The sequence below is a fragment of the Ornithorhynchus anatinus genome, chromosome X5 (genome assembly GCF_004115215.2).
Source record: "Ornithorhynchus anatinus isolate Pmale09 chromosome X5, mOrnAna1.pri.v4, whole genome shotgun sequence".
In the NCBI taxonomy this organism is placed as follows: domain Eukaryota; kingdom Metazoa; phylum Chordata; class Mammalia; order Monotremata; family Ornithorhynchidae; genus Ornithorhynchus; species Ornithorhynchus anatinus.
In genome coordinates this window covers 40,819,159-40,830,556 of record NC_041753.1, presented here as the reverse complement: position 1 = coordinate 40,830,556, position 11,398 = coordinate 40,819,159, and the positions used below count along the sequence as shown (strand labels likewise).

At 42.9% G+C, this 11,398-nt stretch overlaps 1 long non-coding RNA gene across 1 annotated transcript in view; it reads left to right on the top strand.

Annotated features, from left to right (window-relative positions):
• The first annotated feature begins 2,622 nt into the window (after positions 1-2,622).
• Positions 2,623-11,398, top strand: part of LOC114807903 — an 87,547-nt gene continuing 78,771 nt past the window's right edge. The window contains exon 1 of the long non-coding RNA XR_003755915.2: positions 2,623-2,707. This is a non-coding gene — a long non-coding RNA (uncharacterized LOC114807903). The remainder of the gene's footprint in view (positions 2,708-11,398) is intronic.

Genomic DNA, 11,398 nt, shown 5'->3' with positions numbered 1-11,398 from the left:
CTTATGCTCATGTTCCCTTCCCTCCCAGACCCTACCTCAGTTCCCAGCTGAGCCATGATGATAATGGGGGAGAGAGAGTTCCCCCCACCCTCCCCTCACAGAGGCTTAGTCGGGATGCCTGAACTGTGGCCCCCAATGACAGGTACAACTATGACAGTAGTTAGCTTGGCTCTGGTGGTCTTGGTCCTTTGTGTGAGGAGGTACTTCTATGAAGAATGCATATGGGACTTGTTCCCAGCTCACAACCTCAAACTGAAGCTTGGTGGGAACATTTTTATGAGGAGAATGGCATATTTCTCTCTCTCCCTCTGTATATATATACACAGATATATACAGCAGATATATATATGTATATACAGATATATACAGAGAGAGAGAGAAAGAGACATTTAGATATATACAGCAATTCTGTGACTGGCAGAGCAGCTGCTGGTGCTCCCCTGGAGGTTTTATTTTATCAGCTTGGAAGCAAATGTAACAAAAGTCTTCTAAACAGTCAGAATGGCTGCAAGCAGCTTCATGGGTATTCCCTGGTTCATCTGGGCACAAATCAGCAGGAATAAAGAAAAGGAGGGGGGCAGTGGAACTCTCGTCTTCCCTTTGTGCTCAGAAGAGGGCATAGCTACTGATCCCAAGGTTGAGTTAAGATCTTCACTTTTTTTCCTCTGTGGTTTTCTATTTGGAAATATCAGGGAACATCAGAAAGGACAAGGTAGGATCTGAGTAGAACCAAAGGGTGGTGCTTGGTTCACCACTAACACTTGGGTAAAAATCAGCCTAGCATCCATCCAATCATTATTTTCCTCTCCTCAGAATACAGAAATAAAGCACTCATACAGAGAAAACCTCCTCTGCCTCTGCTCCACTAATCATGTCAGGCTGAAAGATTAGAAATTGGAGAGTGGAAAAACTTGGGGATTCAGGTTTATTTTAATTTTCAACATTAGATTCCTCCTCCCTTTAGTTGCCAGAGTGGTGATGCAAAGTTAAACAGCCATCAATCATCGACAGTATTTGTTCAGCCTCTCCTCGAGTGTCTTCTGTGTACAGGGCACTTTGATGATATTCAGTATGAGACCCTGTGCTCCAAGAGTTCACAATCCACTGAGTTTACAATTTAATAGGACTTCTTTTCTGCTAATCCTAAATGCCCCAGTCTCTAAGGCCCCTTTTAACCATGTGTCCTCTGACTAGGACTGGATTAAGGCATGGTCTCAGTGGGTGAGCTACAACCCATCACCTTCAGAGAGCCCCGCTGATGGTTACGGGGCGGGGGGGGGTGAACCGCTATCGGGCATCCACGAGGACTACCCTGACAATAACCCCAGCCTCTTAATAATAATTAACGATTATGGTATTTGTTTAGCATTTTCGAGTTAAATGCTGTTCTAAACACTGGGGTAGATACAAATTAATCAGGTTGGACACAGTCCCTGACCCACATGGAGCTCCTAGTCTAAGAAGAAGGGAGAACAGGTTTAGAAATCCCATTTTACAGGAGGGAAAACTGAGGCACAGAGACGTTCAGTGACTTGCCCAAGATCACAGCAGGAGGATAACAACAGAGCTGGGATGAGAACTCGCAGGCCACGCTTTTTCCACTAGGCTATTCTAATCCTTTTTCCACAGCTAATATTCTGGACTAGAAACAACCCATGCCAGTACTGAGGAGATGTAGGAGGATTGGTGAAGAGATATGGGCACATGTCATTTGGGAGAAGTAGGAGAAACAAACTTTGGCTTGAGGGGCTTTCTGCCCAGGGTCCACTAGAACCTTAAATTAACCTTTACCTTGATTCTTCTTTGCCCCTGACTGTGGTTGAAGAGTAACAAAATGTGTCATCATTGTCTCCTTTGATGGACCTTTGAGAAGATTAGAGTCATCTTTACTAAAGTATGATGAGTAGTTTCCACTGTGCTTCAGAAAATAATGAAGGAAAGCATCAGGGTTTTTCTGGGTGACAGGAAGTAAGTCAACCAGCACCAAAATGAAATTGTAAACTGCCAAGTGAAAGGGCTAAATCTTAGGGTAGTATCAGAGACTTGCCTCTGTTCCCTGCTTGTATTAAAATTAACTTTAATTATCAACTACACACCTTTTCCTATGATTCCTCACCTTGAAATAGCATCAACTATCCTTATTGGGTCCAAACCATGCAGTTTTATAAATTTTTTTTTGTAAAGAACATCCACAGTTCATATATCTATTTGAGTGTTTCCAGCTTCCATTTTGGGAGCTTGACAAGAGTTACTAAAATGCCAGGGTATTTATTTGTTTATTAGTTTTTAATTTATTTATTCCTCTGTCTATTATCTATAGCTACGATCTGGTATGTTAGTCATCTTGTTCTTATTCTCTTTCCTCTCACCATTCAGATGTAAGCTTCTGTAGAGCAGGGATCAGGGGCACCTATTGTGCATGGAATGCTCTGCTGGGCACCTACCTTGTACAGAGCACCACCCTGGGCACTTACTGTGTGGAATGTAGCAATCACCTTTCATGCCCAACACCTGCAATCCCTCTTTCTCCTGCCCCGCCCAGTGAGCTCCTTTCTTCCCCAGGTGCTCCAAATGAAAAAAACAGCACTACCTCTTTTAGGCCCCAGAAGCTTCTGTAAGCTCTCTTGGCCTATGTGTGACTGGGAGAGGGGCTTGTCTGGTTCAGACTGCCTTGGGAAGGAGACAGAGTGTGGTCCTCTGGGGCCTGGTGAGTCCAGGTTGTGGCTGCTCATGTTAGCCCTCCTATTTCTTGTTACTTTTTTGTGGTTGATATGATTTATGCTTATTATATTGATAATGAAAATGATGACAATTGGGGAAGTGTTGCTGTTGACAATTCAGAAATGATTTGGGTATGATTAATGACTTGTGCATAACTTGGGCTGGGTGGAAGAGGGCTAATTCTGATGTCCATGGTTTTTGTTTGAATTCTCTTGTGGGTATGTGGGAGCCTGAGGAGGGGATACAGTGGGGGTTACTGTGCTGCTATTGACAATGTTGCTATATTTTTGAAATGGGTGGTCTTGGGTGGAGGATTGGAAAGCGTGGTGGAGGCTGTTGGAATCAGGTGGTCTTAAATGTGAGGAGGGTTAATCTTGACAATGCTAATTGCTGGACCAAGAGGGTGAGGGGGGGAAGACAAGAAGCATAGTGATCAAGAGCACATGAAGCATGTGGTGTTTGTTGGGGGGGGCGGGGTGTGGTTTTTCATATTTAAAGCCTCAGGCAACACTAAAATCCCAGAAAAACAAAAAAACAGAGCATCAATTGCCAAAGAAAAGCCACACTACCATACTGTGATCAGGAAGAGAAGATGTCTGGGAGACTTTTTTTGGGAAGAATGGAGTGACAAGGAGGAAAAAAAAATACCACCAGGAGCAACAACCATAGCACAACAAGCAGTGTTTGTGTGGGCTTGGAGAGGTCCTTTTGACTGTTCATTGTTGTACTTTTTCAAGCACTTAGTATAGTGCTCTGCACACAGTAAGCACTTAATAAATATGACTGAATGAATGACTCTTTGTCAGTTCCTCATCTGTGTTCATTTCACCGTGAACTACTACCATCATATGCGTGCTTAATTATTAGTCACTCTAACCTTTGTCTTGGGTTTGTCACACTCTCTCCCGCTACACTGTAAGCCCTTTGAAGGCAGGTGTTGTGTTCCTTAATTTTGTTTTACCCCACGATGATATGCAACAATGGATGAGGACACAAGCAACTCAATGATGGATAGAGCCTGGGCCTGAAAGTCAGAAGGACCTGGGTTCTAATCCCAGCTCTGCCACTTGTCTCCTGTGTGACCTTGGGCAGGTCATTTCACTTCTGTTTGTTACCTTGTCTGTAAAATATTCTCCCTCCTACTTAAACTGTGAGTCCCAGGTGGGACATAATTATCTTGTATCCACCCTAATGCTTAGTATAGTGCTTGGCACAACAGATACCATTATTACTGTACTCTCTCTCAAGCACTTAATACAGCACTTCAACACTCCAGTGCCATTGATTTATTGTAAGATGCAGTAGAGGAAATCTAGTGCTCTTCTCCCCCAACTACAGTGTTGTAAAGTTGCAAGAACATTGTCTGATGTACAGGTACCAGGTAGAAGAAAAGGTCATGGTTCACAACAAGCCCACATCTGTTTCCCCCTTATACCTAAGTGCCCTCAGCTGGGCAGATGCTAGTTGTGGGTCATGCCAATAACGGACTGTATTCTCAGTTTGGATCCCTCATACCCATGGTGCACAAGAAACATGGTGTGTTGGTTCCACTGTGTGTGTTGGGGCAGACAGCCCTTTTCTCTCCTTCCAGATTGTGAGCCCACTGTGGGCGGGAATTGTCTCTGCTGAATTGTACTTTCCAAGCGCTTAGTACAGTGCTCTGTACACCGTGCTCAAATACAATTGAATGAATGTTTTCTTTCATATATTCTCCAAGTTCCTAGGGTAGGTCTGCAGACACTAGGTGCTCACTAAATACAGTTGATATTGTCAACCTAAATACTATCATTTACCCTTCCTCTACAAACATTGGGGAATGGTAACAAAAGCCTTACACTGGATTGACCAAGTGGCAATGCTGAGTGACAAATTTCCCCCTTTGTCAAAGTTTCCTATTATTTAAAATGATGTCCACAAGTTCTGTATTTCCAAGGATTTTCACATTCCAGGGAAATCTAAGAGGTTCAACGTGCCAGGGGACACACAAAATAAGCTGTTTCTTGTCCTCCCACTTCTCCGGCTCAATCCCAAAATCTCATTTTCACCTTGTCTTGAGCCTGCCAACACCTTACATATTTTTTCCAGAGATGACACTGTGTAGGCTAACCGGAGGTCTCCTCAACTCTAGCATAAAAACCTAACAAGTGTAACAGGTACGTTTGCTTTTAGAATAGGCTCCCTAAGGGCAGTTTCTTTATTAATGACTTCAATGTCTTGATCGCTATCCTGGTTGCCAAAATTGATAGCTCCTTATTAAATTTGCAGATCATACTAAGTTGAGTAGGATTCCTAATCTTTTGAGAGACAGGGACAGAAGGTGTGTGACAACTAAGGCAGTACTACAGGTGACTTCACTTAAAAGGTACAATCAATTCTTCCATAATAGGGAAGTTGTGTTCTTCATGACCCTCACACTATGGAAAGAATATTCCCTCATTCTCCAAAAATATTTGGTTCAAATTACATAATTAAAACACATTAAGGCAAAACAGATTGCACTGATGATGGGTGATGATGACAGTGATGGAGATATTGGAATCTGCTTCATAAATGATGGCCAAGCCCTGGTCTAGTGACAGAGACTTAAGGACTGAGAACCCACGTGAAGGAATTGATTATAGTGTTAGTGACTTGTGCAGCATCACCCACACTGTTCCTGGTTTCAAAGCTGTCTCTTGGTATCCCAATTGTCACGGAGCCTTTGCTCAAAGAGAGCAACTCCTCTCCTGATTATTGCCACCAAGTTTGGTCTGTCTGCTATGTCACATGTCTAGGGGACAGAGCACAGGCCTGGGAGTCAAAAGGACCTGGGTTCTAATCCTGGCTCTGCCACTTTTTTTTATATTTGTTAAGCACTTAGTATGTACCAGGCACTGTACTAAGTGCTGGGGTGGCTACAAGCAAATCAGGTTGGACATAGTCCCTGTCCCGCAAAGGACTCAGTCTTAATCCCCATTTTACAGATGAGGTAACTGAGGCACATAGTCAAGTGACTTGCCCAAGGCCACACAAGTGGAGCTGGGATTGACATGTCTGCTGTGTGATCCTGGGCAAGTTGCTTAACTTCTCTGGGCCTCAGTTACCTCCTCTGTCAAATAGGGATGAAAACTGTGAACCCCATGTGGGACATGGACTGTGTCCAACACGATTACCTTGAATCTTTCCAGCATTAGGACAACGCTTGACACATAGTAAGTGCTTAACAAATACCATTATCATTATTATTATTTTCAGACTATTCATAACTGTGTCTTTGAATCATAGTATTTTATTCTGATGTTTTTGTTTGCCATTTCTTGTTTTTGTAAGAATGAAGAAAAGATTTCCCTGACTTTGACTAGGTCACTGTCTCATACTCACAGATGATTTACCAATCGGAGGAGGGCACAGTGGTGAAGTGCTGCCATTGAAATCTCAAAGATATTCTACTCTGTGACCCCAGACCGCATCTGTTCTCCCTACCAATTACATCATTATGTCCTTGGGCATAAAGAGAGATAAGTGGATCGGGTGGGAGAGTGTGGATGACTCGATGCACACCATCACCACTAGTTCAAAAATGATTGCAGTACGTATCCTGCTGCTGGAAGGACATTCCTTTCCTCTTTTAGCCAATGCAATTTGAACAGTGCTCAGCCTGAACTGCATGAGACCTGAAAGTAATGGATCCAGATAGGATTTTCATAGGCTCAGTGTGCAACAGACTCCTCAGTGTAACAGTCACACTCATGAATGTGAGCTGATTGTGTTTTAGGACCTCGTTAATAAACTTGCTCTGCTTTGTGGTGTTGGTTGGTGATGAAACTGTTCAGGAAGCTGGATGTGCCTTCTGTTGTAAATCTAGGTCTCACAGCTTTATAAGAGGTTGTAACTCCACAACAGCCTTACAGAGTGGTCTTGAGCTCTATGTCCTGTGATCTCCATGATCTATCTGGGACTCTTCCGAAGGTAATGCTGGCCCTTTTTTATTCTGTTTTCAACTTCTTTGTCTATCCATGGACCATTGGTCAGTGTACTGCTAAGACAGCAGATTTCAACTGCTGCTTTATGTCCTGTGTTGCCAATTTCTATCTTTGGTTATATACAGGGTTTCCTGGATGGGATGGGACGTAACTTCATGATAATAATAATGGTATTTATTGAGTGTTATGTGCCAGGAACTGTACGAAGTGCCGGGGCAAGATAATTGAGAAGCAGCGTGGCTCAGTGAAAAGAGCACGGGCTTGGGAGTCAGAGGTCATGGGTTCTAATCCCGGCTCTGTCGCTTGTCAGCTGTGTGATTTTGGGTAAGTCACTTAACTACTCTGGGCCTCAGTTGCCTCATCTGTAAAATGGGGATTGACTGTGAGCCTCACATGGGACAACCTGATCACCTTGTATCCCCCCAGCACTTAGAACAGTGCTTTGCACATAGTAAGCGCTTAACAAATACCATTATTATTATTCAGGTTCCACATGGGGTTCACATTCTAAGTAGGGGGAAGAACAGTTTGCCAGTGAGGGAATTGAGGCACAGAGAAGTTAAGTGACTTGCCCAAAGTCACACAGCAGGACAAATGGCAGAGTCAGAATTAGAACCTAGGTCCTCTGACTCCCAGGCCCGTGCTCTTTCTACAAGGCTACTTTGCTTCTCAGTTTTTTCTTCAGATTTAGTTTCAGCTCATAGATTATTTTTTTTGTGCTGAATCTCCAAAGTGATCCGTTATCATTTAGCCTTGATAATGCTCATCGAAGATGAGGCTGAAGCAAACACTGCCTTCACAAAACTACTTAAGACCATTAAAAATGTCAGGAAGCATTTTGTAAGAGAAGGTTTTAAATCACAGCATCCTGGAATTTTGCCCGTTCCTGTAATTATGACTGACTTGCTCAGTTCCCAAGCAGTCTTCACTAGAATCTTTGGAGACTTTTATTTTCTATCCCAAATTGTTGTAGTCTGTTGCTCTGTGGCTATAAAATTCTGGCTGGGTGGTTTCACTAGAGAAGCAGACAGGAGATTCATCTGTTCCTCACCTACCGATTTTTTTTTTTTCCAGAGGATCTGTAAGGCTTAATTAACTCTGGTTTGTAAGGTAGGCTTGAGATTTTGGAAACCAAATAGCATTGTAGACATGTGAATCCAACTCTCCCATTCGATGCTCCCAAGTTTGCATCAAGAAAGGGTGATAAAGGCAAGCTCCCTCCACCTCTTCCCTTGAACTGTTTCAGCTAGACAATCTCTGCTTGGGGTAGCTGCAAGGGCTTTTCCACCTGCTGTAATTGCCACCTTCCCACCTGGCTCTTTAAACTGCCTTAGGAGCTGTCACAGAGTGAGGCAGCAGTGACTCTGTCCACAGCAAAAATCACCAACAGGGTATGTAATAGTAATAACTGTGGTATTTGTTACTATGCAACTGGCACTGTTCTGAGCACTGGGGCAGATACAAGCTAATCTGATTGGACATGGCCCTGGTCCCACACAGGACTCACATTTTATAGATGAGGAAACTGAGGCACAGAGAAGTGCCCAAGGTCACACAGCAAACAAGTGGCAGGTCCGGGATTAGAACCCAGGTCCTTCTGACTCCTAGGCCTGTGCTCTATCCATCAGGCCACACTGCTTCTCTAGCATTTCCTTAAAGTAGGATTGCCAGATATGTGGGGTATACAGTATTCTCTCTGTCATTGCCTTTTGCCATTTCCTTGAAGGTTATACAGGAGGGCTTGCAAATTATCCCATATTTGAGTGACACAAACTCTCTTTTCACAGAAACAGAGGGCAAGTGAAACTGGACTGCAGTTCTTGTCCCAGGGCCTCCCAACTTTAATTTGGCAAACAAACCTCCCCTAAATTGGGCTGTGCATCTTTTGCCTATCAACCTCCGCACGAAACAAAAACTCTTCACTCTTGGCTTCAAAGCTCTCCATCACCTTGGCCCCTCCTACCTCACCTCCCTTCTCTCTTTCTACTGCCCACTCTGTATACTCCACTCCTCTGCCGCTCACCTCCTCACTGTCCCCTGGCCCACGTCCTACTGCTGTCCTGGAATGCCCTCCCTCCTCACCTCCGCCAAACTAACTCTTTTCCCCTCTTAAAAGCCCTACTGAGAGCTCACCTCCTCCAAGAGGCCTTCCCAGACTGAGCTCCCCCTTTTTCCCTCTTCTCCTCCCCCTACCCCTTCCCCTCCCCTTAGCACTGTGCTCATTAGTATATATTATTTATAACCCTATTTTGTTAGAGGCGTACATCCCCTTGATTCTATTTATTGTGATAATGTCTTGTTTTTGTTTCGTTCTGTTTTGCTCTGCTGTCTGTCTCCCCCAGTTAGACTGTGAGCCTGTCACTGGGCAGGGATTGTCTCTATCTGTTGCCTAATTGTACATTTCAAGCGCTTAGTACAGTGCTCTGCACATAGTAAGCGTTCAATAAATACTAATGAATGAATGAATGGTATCAAACTCTCCACTGGAGGTGATGTACCATCTTTATGTGGTGCTCAGGGGACAGGGAAGAGGAATCTCCTCTAAATCCATGTAGACACTCCTATTTCAATTTTGGGCTCAACAAAGTCCAATTCCCCTATACGTAGGAAAGGAAATAAGCCTCAATTCAGAGTTTCTTTGAAATTCAAATCATTTACAACGAATCATATCAGCTTAGAGTTTATCTAGAGATTCATATTAAGTACAGATTAAAAACAAATTAAAATGTTGACTTCCTACTTAAACCCATTTATGGCTAGAGTTAGGCTTCTGGGATTATTCTGTCATGAAGTTTGGTTCCAAAGAGGCCCAGTGAATACCAATTAGGTTGATTTTTCAAAGCCTAAACCCTTAAGAAAGGGTTCTGAGATATCTCATATGTAAGACTTTGGGCACTAGAAGAATTAAAGTCTCATTTTTTCCTAATGCAGAATGTCCTGTAAGTGGCATATATCCCTGTGCTTGGTGACCTAAAGAAAGGACATGATTATAATTCATGAACATCAGCTCATTTCACTGAAAAGACATTTGATCAGGTCACAAATGGTAATGAACAATTTACATCTAAAGAAGATTTTAATTTACGACCTGCAGGAAGTCTTTTTTTTTTGGCCTGAGAAACATCCACATTTCATCAGTGTTTGCACTTCAGCTGGTACCTCAACTATAAACTTTCTTCCTGAAAACCTTCTGTTTCTTACAAATTAAAGTCATGTTTTGGCTCTGTTCCTGAATTTCTATAGCATCATCTAGACTATTGTGGTACAAACATTGCCCTTGAATTCTCTCTGAGAACCTGTTTATCAGTGCAGGGAAGCAGCGTGGCTCAATGGAAAGAGCCTGGGCTTCGGAGTCAGAGGTCATGGGTTCGACTCCCGGCTCTGCCACTTGTCAGCTGTGTGACTGTGAGCGAGTCACTTCACTTCTCTGTGCCTCAGTTACCTCATCTGTAAAATGGGGATTAACTGTGAGCCCCACATGGGACAACCTGATTACCCTGTATCTCCCCCAGTGCTTAGAACAGTGCTCGGCACATAGTAAGCACTTAACAAATACCAATATTATTATTATTATTATTCTGCCTAAATGTAACTGTATACCAGTATTCACCATTATAATAATTTTGGTTTTTACTAAGTTCTTAGAAGATTCTAAGCACTGTGTTAAGTACTGGGTAGATACAAGATGATCAGGCCGAACTCAGTTCCTGCCCCACATGGGACTCACAAGCTAAGAGGTAGGGAGAACAGCTATCCTTTTCCCATTTCACAGGTAATTTATAATAATGTCTGTCTCCTCTTCTAGACTGCAAGCTCATTGTGGGCAGGGAATGTCTGTTGTACTCTTCCAAGAGCTTAGTACAGTGCTCTGCCCACAGTAAGCACTCAATATAGTTGAATGCATAAATGAAGTAAGAAAACAGATCCAGAGAGGCAGATTTTAAGGTCTCTGCTATACAATCCCAAGCATTCTGCATACAGTAGGTGCTCAAGAAACATGATTGATCAAATGTCTTGCCTAAGGTCATAGGGCAGGACAGAGCTGGAACTAAAACCCAGGTATCCTGACTCACACTAGGCCATGCTACCTTCCATCTTTATTCCAACTGAATAGCCACTTGAGATTTCCTCCTTGCCTGTAAGTCGGTTTATATTGTTGTGTCTGGGAATAATCAACACAAACATTTCACCTTAGGCCTTACAGATTGTTTTTTTGTACCTAAATTTATTGCAAGTACATCACTTTGCCAATATTTCATTGAGGACTAACAGGAGGAGCTGAGCACTATACAGGCATAACCCATGACACAACCAGGGGATACAGCCATCATTGTTTGACACCTTGACAATCTAATACATCACTAAAAGATTCCAAAGCACAAGAGGGTGCTGTGATCTATCCATCACCGGCTAAAATTTTGGGATTAAGAAATCTTGAATCAATTTTTTTTAAGTGAACATATTTATAAAAAAATGATTAAAGAAGACCCTGGTGGAGAGAGAAGTTCAAAGGTGTGAAGAGGTGTTTGGCTGGAGTTGGCCTGCTAGAAAGTACTTTATGAAGACAAGAAGAAAGCTGTGTTCAATTTAAGTTGGACACTAAAACCATAACTCAGAACAAGCATCTACTTTTGCTGCTTCCTACAAAGCTTCATAATCATACTACAACTCCTCCTGGGACTCCACACAGATTCATTCATTCAATAGTATTTATT